General features: G+C 37.4%; 1 protein-coding gene and 1 long non-coding RNA gene across 5 annotated transcripts in view; both read left to right on the top strand.

Annotated features, from left to right (window-relative positions):
• The window catches only part of mmd (disintegrin and metalloproteinase domain-containing protein mind-meld), a 587,218-nt gene that overhangs the window by 75,301 nt on the left and 494,653 nt on the right, over positions 1-17,264 (top strand). The gene's annotated exons all lie outside the window — the stretch shown is intronic.
• Positions 8,574-8,980, top strand: LOC147874423 (uncharacterized). The gene is made up of 2 exons (XR_015534319.1): positions 8,574-8,691; positions 8,835-8,980. It is a non-coding gene; the product is annotated as an uncharacterized LOC147874423 (long non-coding RNA).

Genomic DNA, 17,264 nt, shown 5'->3' with positions numbered 1-17,264 from the left:
AATATTACACACGGCAACAAAAATCCTGCTATCTGGAATAATTAATAACATACATTATTAAACCGCTGTGTTTAACTTTCTTTATATTTCTGTGGCCTATAATTTGAATTGTTGAGAAGTCACAAGTGGCCTTCTGACAGATGGCTGCATGTTTTTAGTCAGGCACTTAAGAGTGGTGTTCTGTGTAGGTTCTAAAACGCTGAAAGATTTAAATGCCTCATTCTTTTTGGCTTTGTTAATAGGCTATTTAAACTTTGTATAAAGATCTGCATGCACGTCTAAACTTTCACTTACGTTGTTCTGTTAGGAACAAAATTGAATTTTAAATTGACTTAGACCAACAGCAGCTCTCGGCATGGGAAATTACTCTTTTGGCTGTCATGTGAACAAAAGTTCAAGTTGCTATCAAGTGTATGTCAAAGAGACGCTTTTCGGGGCGCTAACACGACCAATCAGATGCAGAGATTAATAATGCATAGGGCCTACTAACATTTCTCATATAGGCCTGCCTAAAAGAAGGTAGAGTTCAGACAGAGTTTTGTTTGTATGCTTATTTTAATATGGGAGTAGTGAGATTTAAGGTTCTCACGGCTGCAGATTTGAAGATACCGATCTTCTGGGACCCCACGCCGCGTAGTCTCGAAGTTTACCGATGTATACCCTGATGTTGCAGGAAGTAGGCACCTCTGAAACGTCGGTCGACTTCTGCTGGACTGAAATTCTAAAAGGAGTCACTCGTTGACGGTCGGATCTTGTGAATTAAAGTGAGCTGCCGTGAACACAGAATTACACCTGAATCTGGTCGGTCATTCACCCCCTTCTGCTCCATTTGGAAAAGATGTGGAATTTCATTATTCTCCCGAAATTCATACCTATTGAGGTTTCTCGAACTCGTCTCTCGTTAGGCCACAAAATTATACGCTACTCTTCATGAATTTTAAGTCAATTATTCAGAGAGCCGTTCTTGCTCCTCGTTATTAAAACACTGATAATTCTTCGTGTTTTTCAGCTGATTCCGTTTTCTCTCGTCTCTACGGCCTTTCATACTGCAACGTCTACTGCAGACTTCTTACCTCAACGCTACAGAATTCAGGTTCTTCGTATCAGTTTCGTCCCAGGTTACCTGACTGGTCTTGTATGTTCTATTCAGTTTCTCTAGGGCGAATGTAGAGGTCGCCCATTACGATAACTACAGGTACACCTAAAGATCTTTCTGATGATGGAGGCAGTAGGTACTTCTGAAACACTGGTCAGTTTCCTACCCTGAAGACATCTCAAACTCGCTGCCGTGAGGACCTTGAATCTGACATGGTGCTACTGTCTAGCGCTGACTGAAGAAATTTGTCACAAACGAAGTCTGGTACTCTTAACTCAGATTTATAGCCCGGTTTGTAAGATTTTCACTTATCTGGAATGGTCCAGTATCGTACTACCATTTTATAGGCGTTTCTCAACAGCACCATCCAGTGTTGGCTTAATGTCACCCAGTGAACTGTCTTAACTTTTAACCACATGACCAGCAACCAATCATCTCCCGGTAGATCGTTCGTCTTCTCCTTCTACGTCACAGTCATACCACCAATACCAGATAGTGTCTTAAGACGTGGGTGTGGACATGCTGCTTACTGGAGCCAAAGACCTCGATTTCTTTGCATCGGTTTGTCTTCATCTTTCATTTCGTTCCTTAAAATATCTCTCTGTTCCGTGCATCCAATGGACGTCACCATGACTCCAACGAATAAGGTCTTGTTACCATGCCCGCGAAATGATTTCTTGATTTGTTGTTGCTGCATATTTATTCTTTTCTCTCTGAGGGATTCCGAAATCTCGTGACTGTTGTCTCGTCTGCAGTCTTAAGCCTCCATTCCGCACTTTAAGATGTCCTCGTTACTGTTTCTTGCAGCTAACGCCCATGACTATTAGCCTAGTGCACGTTGTTAGGGCAGATTGTTTCTCACGCATTGTTTTGCTGTGTTTCTATTATGTCATCCAGTTCAGTAGCTAGCAGGCCCATGTCTGTCTATACTGGTGTTTTGCACCGCTAGATCGATAGCACTGTCAGATTCCGTAAGTGAATCGCTTACCGTTTCTTGTTAACGCCAAGGCAAGGGAATCGCTACTCTGAACCACGTAACACAGGACTTGTAGACTGATGCAACAGTATTCAATAAGGTGTTAAGCCTAAGAGGAAAACGCAGTAATTTAAATCAGTGCTAAACAATCTTTTTTCACTCGTGGCACATCCTATTTTGTCAAAGATACATGAAAACACACTACAGAATTTTGCCTAAGGAAATTGGGGGGGGGGGGGGTACGAGATTATACGTGGTCATAAATATCTGTATACATCCTATAGGAATGCAGACATTTGAAAGCAGACCATGACACATGCTAAATAAAATTTTCGATGATGAACGTAAGAGTGTATTAAGAATTGTGATTGCAAAAGATAAGATACTGACTTTTCCTAAGCATAACGTGCGAAAATACAAATCTACAGAAAAATACCAGAATGAGGACTTCAAGGCCAAAGGCTACAGGACAACAGAATTCCTGATCACAAAAAAATGAACATAAAAACGAGCTCTGAACTTGTTTGTATGAGTATGATCATTTCAGAATCCAGCGTCGAAAAATGGCAGCAACTGCTCTTGTGAGGTAAAATTAACCGTTGCTTTGGTATTAAACGGAGTCAGTACGTCGTCGTTCGTGTTTGTACAAAAATGTTGTAAATTATATGCACGTCAAGCGAGTAGTTCTGTAATCTTAACATGATGTTAGTTATCAATTGAAGAAATTTGAGATGGAAAGGAGATGCAGCAGAAAATGCAGACATTTCCGAAAGAATGTTTCCCTTAAAGAGGCCACTTGGCGTATAACTACCTAGGAACAGGTTAGAGGATAAAATTCATATCAGTTTTGTAACATAATTGTGAATTACATAAGCTGTTTAGTAAAAGGCCTCTCAATCATGTACCTGTATATTGTGTAGGTGATCCGTGATCTCTACCAAGTAGTCTATTTAGGGTTTATTTGCAGGCATTTTATAGCCTATAATCTATAAGCGATGGCTACTTGTAGAGACTAGAATTGAAAGTCGATATTATTTTTTGATATGGCCATTTCTCCACACTTACAACTTACACTCCTCTCAAGACTCGTTCCATATTAATACAGCAGCATATTTAATAATAAACACTTTATAATGCAAAATTTCCTCAAGAAGATGAAGTTGGTTATAATACGAGATTATTCAGTTTTACGCAACGGGCCACGAAGGAAAAGTTTCTCTTTTAATATGTAGGCTTTCTGCTTTCTAAGAATCGGAATATGGTCGTTGTATGAATTATGAATCTTAATCATCCTAAATTTTATAGGCTACTAAAGTATCTGTTGAAGGCCTTACTATATTAATTGACAGTCTGTATCGTGCAAACTTTCTTTTTATCTTTACATTTGTGAATGTTTTATTCAGATAATGTTAGAATTAAAAGTACTCTTAGACTTTAACTTTGTCTCTGTGATTATACTTATCGTTCATTCATATATCTGACGATTCCGTTCAATTAAATTACGTGTGGAAGAGCTGACAGCGCCTTCCTTTTGTAATGGGTCGCTGAGATTCGTCTAGAGGGACTGTAAAATATCTCCCAAGTCCCACGTAGTAGTTAGTTCAGAGTGAGTTGAAGTAAGTCCTCTGTATGAGACATGGCTTACATTTGAAAGGCAATCAGTTCGAATGTACACTGTAGAACCGGACGTATATTTCCTGGATTTACTTATTTCTTCCGTAAGAATGAGAGGATTGTAGCATATTTCGAATCATTCTATTTGCTTCCCCATAATTTCAAGTTCACCGTCCATACTAATCCTCTAATATTATTGTAAAACAGTCAGGCAGTGTGCAAAAATTAATAACATGGAGTTCGGAAGACCGGAGTTCGATTCCAGGCAAGGGCAAGTGATTTTACTTGCCTTACCCAGATTGATTCTGATTTCCTGTATTATGAGTACCGGGTGCTTTCTTCCAGGGGTAAAACGGACGGGCAGTGAAGGTGATTATTCGTATTATCTAGTGACGAGGTCATGAATGAGTAGAGCTATACCAACCTACTCCATGGCTTACATAAATAAGCAGGAATCTGTTAATTTAAGCTATTATCGTCTATATTGTATAACCTCTGCAGTTGATACAGCGCTGTTAAGTATCCCAGGTCACTAACGAACTAATAACCAGCCGATCAGTCAAACTAACTTCCACTAATAGTGTTTTTGTCTCGTTCCACGTAGACTTGCTGTTAAGATATGAACCAACCACACTCGCCTGTAGGCATGTATAATTTTGTAGTTGAAATCGTAATGTTCACATGTCACTGAATGCTCTAATTATAGACCTGCAACTTCTGAAGTTATTTCCGCGATTCATACACTTTACAGGCTGTTTCTAAAATAATGTGGGTGTTAGTCATGGCGTGGGATTATTCTTGTTACACGAGTAATGTCTTCGATTGCGGGCTTCATTTGAGACGTGTACTGTCTGATTGGGAATTTAAAGTTATTTTTTGAGTTGAATGCATTTTGAATAAAGCGATGTGATACTATTAACTGCAGGTTCTTGTTGTAATCTTGTTTCAGGTAAGCTCGAGCGGCCATCACTGTTTATACTCACGAAGTTCGGGTTGCATCCCATGGGTAAGCTAGCTGATGTTCATTTGTTTGTTTTCTGTCAAACTACGACAGCAGCATTACTGCCACTTAATGTAGGGCCCTAAAATGTTGTGTGACGTTTAATGTAGGTATGTCTTCGAAAACATTTGTTAATGCCTTTTTTTTTGTACAATGTGAAAAAATAAAATGTCTGCAATGCGAAATTAAATTTTACTCGTAACTTTCCGTTTGATGGCGGTAATTAATGAACCGGTACATGCAAGCATGTAGATTTTGTATGGATATAGGTCATAAACATACGTAACAAATAATTTAATTTTAACAGTTAGAAAATATGGCGACGACGCGAAGCCTTGAGATTGTAGTAATCCAGAAATTTTATCTCATGATTTGAACTGAGTCTGTTTCTGTAGGTTCTAGAAATTTTGGACGAAAATTAACAACTAAATTGTATAGGTATTAAGCTGTAAGCCTATATCTTTTTATTCTCACGATACATATTGAAAAAATTGAACAAAATAAGGCGTCTTGAATCATTAACAGCAGCCATTTTATTTCTTACAATGAACAATAGATCATAGAAGCTCATCGTTCACTGCTTATTAAGTCTTTCGCGAGGAAGATGAAGTACTGAAGAATGTGTATGCTAAAGAGGGTTGTTGTTTTTGGAAATAAGTTATTAGAGTACAAATGCGTAACTTGAAGATTTCGCTTGATTTTAAATATTTAATGACGAATGAAGCATATGAAAGAAAAAATAAATGGGAAAGGCGAAGGTCTAGTTAAGGTTTATCGCTTACCTGGATAGCAACACTCAGTCTTAAATTACGAATCCAAATGGCTGTTGCATGACGCTGAAATGTCACTTTAACCCGCCGTCCTATCACTGTTCCAGATTTAAAAATTGCTGTCATAGTAACCAAGAGTAGTCATAAACAAATATTTTCATCATATGTAAATAAAGGGCATTTATAACAGGAAGTCATTATATATGTCCAAAATGAGAGTTCAACATTGGAAGAATTTAAACGTGCTTAATGAAAGACAAGTGCAAATTTTGAATAATAAAGACTTAGCTTTACATATTATAAGATTGTATTTGTTAGTTCTTTCATAAACCCACGTTTAAGTGGGTTTGATTTAGGCAGCCGAAATTAATTTCGCGGTTCTTAAAATTTGTAACATTTTGTGTCTAAACAGGGGGAAAATAATAGTAAATTAAGGAATGGGAAATGGAAATGCGAAGGTAGATGGAAGGAAAAAGTAAAAGAAAATGAAGAAGAAAAGCTACTGCTATATTGTGTTATTACCTTTGTGACTTTTCCACTTTTAAATTACATTGCACGAGCTAATACCATGATTATCTAGAGTTTCTTCACAGATTACCCCATTTTCTTACCTGTCTTCTCTTATTCCTTGCTACATTTCATCTTGTTATTTTCCTATCCTTTTACGTGCATTTTAAATGGCCTCGTGTTGTTTCGGCCGTTCCTCCACGTTCCTTACCGCCGAGGTCTCCTGTTGCGCTCACGAGTGACTCCATACTTTGAAGTCCGTACAAGTTCTGTCATTGTACTGCTTGGTACACGAGCCGAGACGAGTGACATCCAAAAAGGCATTTTGTGACGCCGATACTCCACCACCAGCAGCAGCCAACTCAGCGGAACTTTCTCCACCCAGCGTTATCTTCACTCCTGAACTTTGGTGACTACACTGCCAGCATCATAAGATCAAGTCGATCCATTCCAGAGCTCCAAGATACTTTTAACCCGGGGAACAGCAATTTCACTCATCTTTTCGTAGTTTTCTTCTTCTTTGATTTTCTGTCTATTATAGAGACTTCGGAGATCAAAAGATGGCTTGCCTTTCTACAAAATCAATCTATCGTTAAATCTTCATCATATCGTTTATTGCGAGACGGACATAGAATTTCAATTTACAGATTTTTTTTTTACTGGCCGAAGGAAGGAAGAGTTTAACGATTCGAGATTCAATAGGTCATTATTCCGATGTTCGAATTCTGCTGTGAGTGGAATTGATCTGCTTGCAGATGATTAACTGCTACTAATTTCATATTTCAACGTATTACTCCAAAATCTGATAGTTGTTTAGATTGCCAAGAAATTATCAGCTTTTACTAGGCTACAAAGTTCGTTATTTGCAGTGAACGTAAATTAATGTTCCGTTACTGAGTGAAAGTTCCGGAAACCTTCAGTCATACGTCGAAAGCACTGAAGCTGATTTCTACTGTTTTCTTATTCTCAAGAAAAAACACTTGGACTCGGTTATTTATTTATCTTGAGTGTTCTATAACAGGTTCACTTTCCTAAGAGTCGCGCCAAAGGAACCTGAGTAGGCAGACCGCTGTTTTCACTGACCACGTAAACAACTTACGTCAAACAGAACCCGTCTCACACCCGCTTTGTATGTGTAGGTTTAAAATTGTGTCTTGTCCTTACATCTTCTGTGATAAGTTTATCGAGATCTGATCTGCAGTTGTTCACAGACTTTGACCAGTAATAACCTCTGAATATCAGGTGCTGTAGCTTAGTCGTCTTCTATTCCGAACTTGGATACGTCGAATGAGACGCGTTATACTTTCTTCCATACGGATTCTCTTAAAACGAGATTTATCCCCTGCAGACTCGCACTCAGACAAGAGGTTCTTAAAGGAAACAGCTTGAAGTAGCGTAGGTTTCGGTAGTGTTATGTCCTTTGCGTTGGTTTAACGTGGGCTTGTGCTGCAACAACAGTGATGATGATGATGATGATAATGATAACAGCAACAGCAGTTTTGTGTGAGCTTGAGGGAGAAGGGCTCCATGTTAAATTTAAGTTAAAAACTTGATAATGCTCTGACTGTTTGCGGGTTTTTTAGTAATTTCAAGTGAAAGTCAGTGTATTATATCAAGATAGGAATTCCTTCCTGTCATTGTCTGTTCGACTTAGGTATAATTTTACTTCATTCCACGTTAAATAATTTTACCATTAATAACCAGACAAATTAGCCTGTAAGATATAGCAATTAATTACCGGTATATAAAGCAACTTCGCGCGGCTCAGAACTCGAAAACCAGTGGTTTCTACGGATCCGAAGATGACGCGTGATTCACGAAAAATTGAGATGAAAGGGGGACACTTCTTTGCGGTGTAAATGTCGTGTTAGTAGGACGTCCTGCAACGACACGTGTGAGTGACGAGGATTTTAGAGTGAACGGAAATGGGGGTGGAGAAGATAAGGGGCGAGGGGGTGAGAGTAGTGGGGGTACGGAACGTGACGACAGGGGGATGTCCAATTAAAATCTCATCCATAATAACATCCCATCCCTCTGCGAGTAATCTGTTAGTGCGTGCTCTCTCCCTTTTGTCAAACACGTACACACAGTACGTTTTGGTTGATAAAAAGATGGACCTTGTGGAATTGAGAGGCTTTTTTTTGATCCGGAGGCATAGATTTTTATCTACAGAGGTAAAAACATACAGGCGTATTTTTGTTAAACGAATGTATCCGGGTATCTGTATATCATAGGCTTAATGCAAATCGATCAGAATTACTTTCTGGAATATTTTAATATTTTCCGTCAAATCACAATTTTTAATAGGACAATTTTTATATAGGACAAACTGGACGCACCTTTACACAAAGATATAAAGAACATATAGCTGCCATAAAACATAATAAAGAAAATTCTGCATACGCAAAACATATTCTAAACACAGGACACTCATACAATACAATTACACAAACTATGGAATAGTACGTAACAAAAGCCATAGAGATACAATAGAGAAATATTACATACAACAAACATATAAACAAAACCTTTCCCTAAACGACAACAATATTTTTCTTAATAACCCCATCTTCAATGCCCTTCAGATCCTTGACCCCAACCATAACAACCTCCTTTCACCTACGCACTCCACGAGCAACCGCAATTCAGTATTAAACATCGACCCGACACAGTAATACTTCTAGAAGTCTTCCGCTAGACACTTCATGTCTCTATCAACTCATCACCGGTATGTTTTTATTAAATTAATTTTTATTAAATTAATTTACTTTATTTTACTTACACATTCTACTATTTATTTACTTCAATCATTTTGTTTTCTATATTACTCCATATTTATTAATATATTTTCTTTAAATCATTGCTTTACAGACTAATATTGAACATCAGATGAACCACGCCATAAAAAAACAATACCTTCGTTCTAATATATAAGACTAATCTGATAAGAACATCTTCAATAAATTGCATAACATTGTAAAGGATTGTAATTCGAGTTTTAAATTTACCAATCTAATTTATACCTGAGGACGGTTAAATATAACCGAAACATGTCGTAAAAAACGTTCCAATTTGTAAATCGATCATTCGATGCGGAACGTGAAATGATATTTTAAATATTTTATATTTTATTATCTTATTAAAAATTGTGATTTGACGGAAAATATTAAAATATTAACCTAATTCACAATATGACGCAAATATACTACCTTTCTTTCTGGAACTTAATAGTCGCTCATCTCGTCGTGAAATTTCCCGTCTTTTATGAAACCAAAAGGTTATAATGGCGTTCACACATTGGTCAATAAATAGAGACGTATTTTTATTATACGAGTTTATTCGGGTTTTTATACAGAGCGAATAAAATATCACCGGCTATAATAATGGGTTGTAACTTTGCATTTTTCCCCACAGTGTATTTATGAGTTTCTTACGAGCCTCAGTAAACAGCTGTTTTTTCCGTAAACAGGTGTAATAGATGACTAGGGAGCGCCTACTTTTTCTTGTCGTTAATAACTGAAGCTAAATTGACTCTTTTTCTGAAGTCTTTATTTTGGGTTTTGTCAGTTCTTGTGAAATATTTGACTTTAGAACTTCTATTAGAGCAAAATTTTATTCTTTACTAGCTGGACGACTATCATTTTCCCAAGAAAGACTGTATTCCATGCAGTTAGGTTAGTTGGTTGGTTATTTAGTAATAATGTAGACTTACTTTCGTTGTTATTGCTAGTGTAACTTTTATACATGTGATAACATCGATATTGTCCTTTAGAAAGTTAGTTCGATATATTTCTTGACATTTTTCCTTCAATGTGCGTTGTACGCCTACAGTACAAAAAGAATTGGACTCACTTTGAATTTTGAACAGACTAGAATATATGACGAAGTGGGCAATGGTGTGAGAATCTTGCGAAAACTGAGAAGACGGGCCACAAACGCTAGCATAGGCCTATCGGCTTTGTCGTATCGATTGGGTTCTGTGTGTTCTACTGTGGATAAAATGCAGAGTTTAACAGCTTCGAAAAATTCAAGAAAGCCAGCGTCACGCATGATGCTCAGACAGACTATAAATCAGATTCATGTTCTCCTGACCTATCCTTCACAGTATCGTACCGAAACGTTGTCCTCGTAACTGAGGTGTTGAAGCTCAATTATCCGTTGTTAGTTATGTAACCACAAGAAAACTTAGTACTAATCTTGTTGATAGAGAATCTCTCTCATAGTCTAGAAGTTCTCTGTTTTCATGTGTTCTGAACCATTTAAATCAGTTCGTACTTAGACACGTTATTTTTTTAAGATTATATTTTAATATCTCCGGCCTAGCTAAGCGTCTTATAGGTTATCTGTTCGCTTGAAGATTTCGGAGCAAAATTTTTATAAGCGTTACTAATTCCCTCCCTCCATGACTACTCTACATCCCGTTTTATCAGATCGTCCAAACAATGTCAGGTAATTAATGCAAATTTTGAAGTTTCTCGTGATGTCATTCAGTCCATTTCTTGCAAGCCCAATAATCCTTCCCCGCACTTCGTTCCCAGACGCCGTCAATCTGTGTTCCTCCTTGACACAGAGAGCTGTAAAGGGGCGAAGGCTTGGGTTGTTCCCGTGGTTTATGTGAGGGTCTGTAGAAACCTCTGTGAATCAGACCGTTTCCCTTCGTTCCCTTCCGCACTCTAAAAGAAGTCTCCCCACGGCCAATTTAGCGAATGGGTAACACATTGACCGAATTCCGTACTCCACGCAGCTTTGCTGGAATGTTGCTCACACACGTACACAGGTCAGACGCTTTGATTAAGGTCGGCACATAAATCTTGACTGCATGGTGTCGCAGGCCAGTGGGTTAGGTTAGCTTGAGTGAATCTTCGATCCACGATTTCGCAACAGTTATCTGCGTCCTATTATTTAGATTACCAGTTGTCACAGTTCTTTGAATGGTTTGTTTGAGGGTGTGAAGCTTGCTGAAGGATTGACGAATCATGACACACGCCATGCCATCACCACTCTCAAATTATACTGTCTTTCAGATTTATAAATTTTAGTTTATTTTAATACAAATAAGTGAATGAAATTAGCTAAGCTTTAAATTAAATATATATTCTTGTTCATTTATTATGTAGGTTCTCTGCGGTCTGTGAGATATTTTAGGTTCTCACGGCAGGGAATATGAAGATGACTGTCTTCTGGGATTTTCTTCAATGTAATCTGGTAGAAATATACCTACGTTTCATCATATGCTTTGTACCTCCATTATTAGTGATATGTGTGTAATGATGATTGAGACAGTATCCTTGAAACGTCTGTCAACTTTTATAAGGCTATGCGACGCGACGTCCCAGAAGACAGTCATCTTCAGAAGCCTACCAGTCTAATTCAGTGGTAACGTAAAATTCTCTGAGCCAGCGATGAATGTGTTCATTGTTTGTTATTGGTTTAGTGTTATTCAGATGTGTCAGATACCGTTGTAGGATTAAGAGTTCTGTCCAGAATTTCGGTTCTAACCTGATAATCGGAACAAATATTTTATCACGATTTAGTGCTGCATAAGTGAACAAATTATTGTAATTAATTTGCCGCAAAAGTCTCAGAGAACTGGACTTATGTTATATTGAAACTACAGTTTCAGATTTTGCTGGGGAAGCCACGTTCTGAAAATTCCAACGTCTCACCTTGTGATTAGTGCGTCCCAAATTTTAATTTGTTCAGTAAAATTTAGTTAGGTTATAATAATTTTAAAAATAAATTCTACTTAAATAACGTTCTTATTTTTAACATTAATTATATTGTCTTTGATATAGGATTTTATATGTTTAAGAATGAGTAGGAACTACAATTCCCACCCCCAAGCACCCACATGGCTTAAATGGGACAGCTTTACTTTTTTTTATAGCATTTTATGTAAAACTAACACATTACCCGTCAAGAATAGCGGGAAAATATAAAATCTTACTTAAAACGCATTATTATTGAGAAGTCTAAAACAGGAGCATATATAAATTGAAGCCATTACTTATCTTTTCTTGATTAAAGAATATGATACGATTTAATGCACTGCAAATATGATATTTACTTCCTACCTCAAAGAAAACACAGCGCGTATGTATTGCGGAGATCCCTCGGTCGTTGCTATTGAGGTAAATAATCGCTGTTTGTTCTGAGAATAATTAATCCCTACATTTTCTGTGTTGGCAGAGTTATTGAACATTAAATTGCATGCAATTATCACCGAGCTTCAAACGGTTAAAGAGCTCGGCTCCAAATTAAATGTTAACGGACTCATTTCAGTGTTTACATATTTCAAGTTATTAAGGATTTCATCTAACTTCAGAACATTCGTGATGTAGCTTCTACGACTAACTGGATCTCGCTCCTGAGAGGGTTCAAGCGACCGTTACTGAAATCACACGAGGTCGTGGCTCAGGATTGCATGGTACCTGCTCTGATGTTTCTTTAATTAAGAATGCTTTCCGTTTTTTAGGAGCTGTTGATATATAATTTTTGCTCGCCATGTTAATGTTTCATCCACTGGAATTAGTGGGGTAATTACACGGAAATGAGCGATTTTAATAATAGTGGTTAATAGTGGTACTAATTTATGTATAGATCTAAATTGCTGTGATGTTGGGAAAAGAATTTAATTTTATTAGACGATTTCTTAATTAAGGTCTAGAAAGTTTTAAGTTTTCTACTTTACGCCACTTCCCGCCTTTCAGTCTCCTGCTACTGTGTGTAATAAACTTTTCAAGACAGCAAATTAAATCATTGTATGAAGACGTTATATGAGTCCCTGTGAACGTAAAGTTGCGAAGCAAATCTAACTAACTGTCTCTTCGTTGAACATGGGGTTTGTAACACCGCTAGTGCCAACGTCCGCCAGTGAACATTACGATTAAGAGCCAGTTCCATTCATCTCGTATACTGAATTGTCTTTGTGGTTCCTTTGGTATATCGTTTTGCCCAGAAATTCCTAGGCTTTGTGGAGCCCTGAGGTTCATTACTGTCTTCACAAGAATCCGCTAGGGCACTCTACCCCTTTAGACCCCAGTCGTAACTGTATATACTAAACTGTCAAATGCTGATAGCTATCATAGCATTTGCCTAGAGCGATTAAATGTTCCACGAAACTCCGGACTTAGGACGCGGTCTTATCATCATTATTATTGTAATAGAAAGTAACTAATAAATTATATGTATTTATTTATTCATTCAGTGATTCGTTTAGTAAGTAGATATCTCTATGCGTAAGACTGCCCGCGTAACACCTGGTTGGTTATCTTTGACCATCTCCATAGAACAGTGACTGTTAAGAAGCCAATGACCAATAAGTTGGTGAGAAAAATAAGCAAATTTTATGGAAATCGAAGGTTTACTTCAGAGAATCCTCCCAAAATCGAGATATATTCTGTAAAGTTTAGTAACATGTTAGTTTCTTCTCCCCATGAGGAGCTGTTAGACCCCTGATCAGCCCTGAAGGCGAAGAACATCCTCATCTGCTGCCCGCAATTGATTATTGAATATATTCACAGCTGCTTCCATATCTGGAAGGAGTTGCCTCAGTCTGCAACCAGATGGCGCCATGCCGTGACGTTGTTCATGACGAATATGATGATGGTGAGAATGGTAGTGTAGATTATGCTGATGATAAAGATAGAGATGACATGGAATAGCCGCATCTTTGATAGGATCCATAAATTGGATGAGAGCTCAGAATTTCAGGACTGCCATTGTTCGCAATGGGCGTAGAAGTTTGATTTTCATCTCGTGTCCTTTATCCACGTTGCATTAATTCAAATAAAAGTGTTTATGTATTGTCGGGATTGTACAGAAAATTCGTTTGATGTGCTAATGTTTTATGTAACATAATATTATGATTTAAGAGCTGTTACATAGAAACATCCATTAGCTACATTGTAAACAAATAGATCCGTATAGACTCATTTCAAACTGAAAGCGTGATTTTAAAATGTAATACTCGGTTCATATAAAAGCCTTATATATATATATATATATATATATATATATATATATGTGAGAAATGAACCTACAAAAGAAAAAATTGTTGTACATAATTAAATACTTGAATAAGCAGGGAATTTCTGTTATTTAGGCTGTAGTGTATGAGGGAGACATAAAACTAGATAGATTTCAACAATTCCGTGTATATATAAAAATCTGATCGCTATGGAATGCCAAAAGGGAATTTTAATTGATCTGTATTGAGTAATAATAACTCGTAGGAATTTTTTTTATGTGGACGTTAACAAAGTAACAATTGATAATGGAGACGACTGAAATTAATTTCCTCAGGGCAATTGCAGTGAGGTCTGATAACAAGACAGAACAGTTTCTACCGTTCCAACCAAAACAGGCCAAGCTTATGTAAGATTTGAGGTTTTCACAGCGGTGAGTATCGCCCTGATGACGGAGGCAGTATGACCTCAGAAACGTTGGAGGACATCTAACATACAACACGGCACAACAACCCAGGAGACAGAAATCTTCAGGCCAAGCTTAATTTGTGACGTTGATAAAAATGAGATTATTGAATTACCTAAATAAAATGAGACACATCTACATCAGTTGGTTTTAATCTGCCGAGTTAGCTCAGCTTGTAATCTACAAGGCATGGGCTTCGTATTGCAGAGGTGAACAGAATTCTTATCATGACTGATGTTTAAGTTGCATTTCTTAGTCTGTCGATACAGATGAAGGATTGCACCTTTAAATAGGTCACGTTTGTTACAATACGGTTCAATGCACATAATGCTGACTCTCGGTAACCTGAAAATAAACCTACCTCGTCTATTTTGTCAGCTTGTAAGCATTATGTTAATGCATACTGGAAAAGGAAGGCCACTTTAGGATGTTCCCGACACAAGATTATTTTTACAATAGATTCGAGAGTGAATATTGACTTATTTAACAATTTAACGGTCTCAGAGCGTATTTAAGGTCAAATGACCTGCGATTATGCTGCAATCTTACATTCATTGTTTAAATATATTTTCGTTTCTTAATAATCATCTGTGCTTTTTGATATCTTTTCCGTTTGGGTTTCGAAGGCAGTCTACAAAGCCTTCCATGCTGATTATCTTCGTATTTACTAGCATAGACCTGAGACGCCAGTATCATATTTAAGTATGGGTTAAATAAGCTACATCTTAGGGCCTCGTAATTTGAGAGACCGTCAGATAATGATAAATTATTTTTAAATACCTTTTACTAGATTCGAGGAGTCCCGTAAATCTGGAGGTTCTGTACACGGTGAAAGTAAATTAGAATAAAATTAATAGTGTTTTCAAACAACAACAACAACAACAACATTTTAATTGAGATCTGCGCACAGTAGTCGTTTAGATAGTTCGCTATTTCTGCAAGTGACATGAATCTTTTTTTGATATTTTTTAACAAGACCAATTTTAATTCGAGGACACTTCTAGATTGGTATTTTGTTTTAGATTAGTTTCATTTTTATTTGCTATTATTTAACGTAATATTTGTTAGTGTTTGCTAGCCATGGAGTCTTTTCTATTGGCAAATATTTTAATGAAGAAATTGGATTGTTACAGTTGATATTTGACAACGTTTGACACATTATATTTGGTGCCTGGGCTGTATGAGAACAACTACAAAGTTAGAACACTACTCCCTTTCCGTGTAATTAAAGAGAAATGTTCTTTTCCAACAGAGGTGACGTCTGCTTTGCTCCAGTTGAACTCTTAAACCACATTTTGCGTAATAATTTATACATCGTTGTAGTGCTAATGGTTTGTGAAGCTCTGTTGTGTAATTCCTGAGTTGGGGGCGTGGAGTGTGTTAGATTTTACACTGTACTTAACAGAGGAGCTAGGTAAGCAAGAGGCAACACAGGAAAAGTAGGATTCTCTAGTCTTGGAGTGCACTTCTGTATGAGCTAATATATCTTCCGGGGTCACCCCGCCTCCGACTGCAGCCAACATGCTGGGGCCTCACAGTGAATTAAAACGATGTCTCCATTCCAACACCATTTTTATCTCAAGACAGCCGCCGAAATCCGTGTGACGGGGATTTCCTCTCGCTTTCATCCCCAGGAAAATGATGACCATATAAAATGTCTTTTGAGGAAGGAGGGGAATCTCCTTCAGGGAGATAGTAACTACCCGAAAGAGGTAATGAAGTTTTAGGGAAAGTGACAGATAAGGCCTTCCTCATACGACGTCTGATGTAAATTCTGGATAAATTTAGTTAGGAAGTTTTTATGATACGAGGTCCAGATTTTTACTACACCGTTCTCTACAGCTTAATTACATGAATAAAAGTAATGTATGAAATGGAAACTGCAGGGAAAACATTTTGAAATGTAATAAAATACATTTAAAGAAAGAAAAACGTATTGACTATATCCAGTGAAGCCTCAAGGAACGAAACCCCTTCTGATTGAACAGCTTTGTTAGTCGAATTTCCGGCATTTTATTAAGATAAAGATTCTTTACCGTGTTCACAACAAACTACAACTGGACACATTTCTGAGCCACATGATTCAAGCCCACATATTGATGCCATGTTTCTTTAAAATTTATTTTAATATTATTCTGTTATCTATTCCTATATTTTCTAAGTGATCTCTTCCTTTAAAAATTACAAGTTTGAGGTAGAGTTGATTTGATTAGGACGGGTTATAATGTTTAGTTACGGATGCCACTTCAATTTAAGGATTGAATATGACTTTTAGAGTCAGTCACCATTATAAAATTGTGCTTTAAGTCGTGATCGCTTGTTTGCAAATATGCCTTTACATAGTACATACTGGTAACTTAATGTCTTATACTACACAATATCCTCTGCAGTTGGAACAGCGTATTTAAACACCCGATTCTGTAGCACAAGTATAGTAAACTTTCTACTGTATTACAGTTTTAAACTTGAGTTTATTGAATCTCAGCCGCCTTTAAAATTCGGATGCCATTATTTTCGGAGCAGTCTGTGTGTTTAATAAAAGGAAAGGGGGTGGTAGGAAGGGTTGAAGTACTGAGGGTAGGGGGGATGGCTCCAGGGCGAGCTAAAGAGGGCGATAGTCCATCTATCTTGCATTCCTTCCATGGGAATAGGTTGGGAGGATATGGAACATATTTCAACGCCCGGGGCAGCCCGTCTGCCTGAAGACTTAAGTGAAGGTGTGAAGGGTGAAACAAATCAGGGAGTGCGAGGGAGAAATTGGTGGCTGGGTCTAGATGGAAATATCGAGCAGAAATTGGAAGATGTAAGAGAGCACAAAATGTAGCGAAAATTAGGAGAAGACAGAAAGTGGACAGTGAGACAGGAAAC

This window comes from Zootermopsis nevadensis, unplaced genomic scaffold (assembly GCF_977971745.1).
Source record: "Zootermopsis nevadensis isolate Lab colony 2312 unplaced genomic scaffold, Znev_1.0 Znev_ptg000009l, whole genome shotgun sequence".
Taxonomy (NCBI): Eukaryota; Metazoa; Arthropoda; class Insecta; order Blattodea; family Termopsidae; genus Zootermopsis; species Zootermopsis nevadensis.
This window is presented reverse-complemented; position numbering and strand designations above follow the sequence as displayed.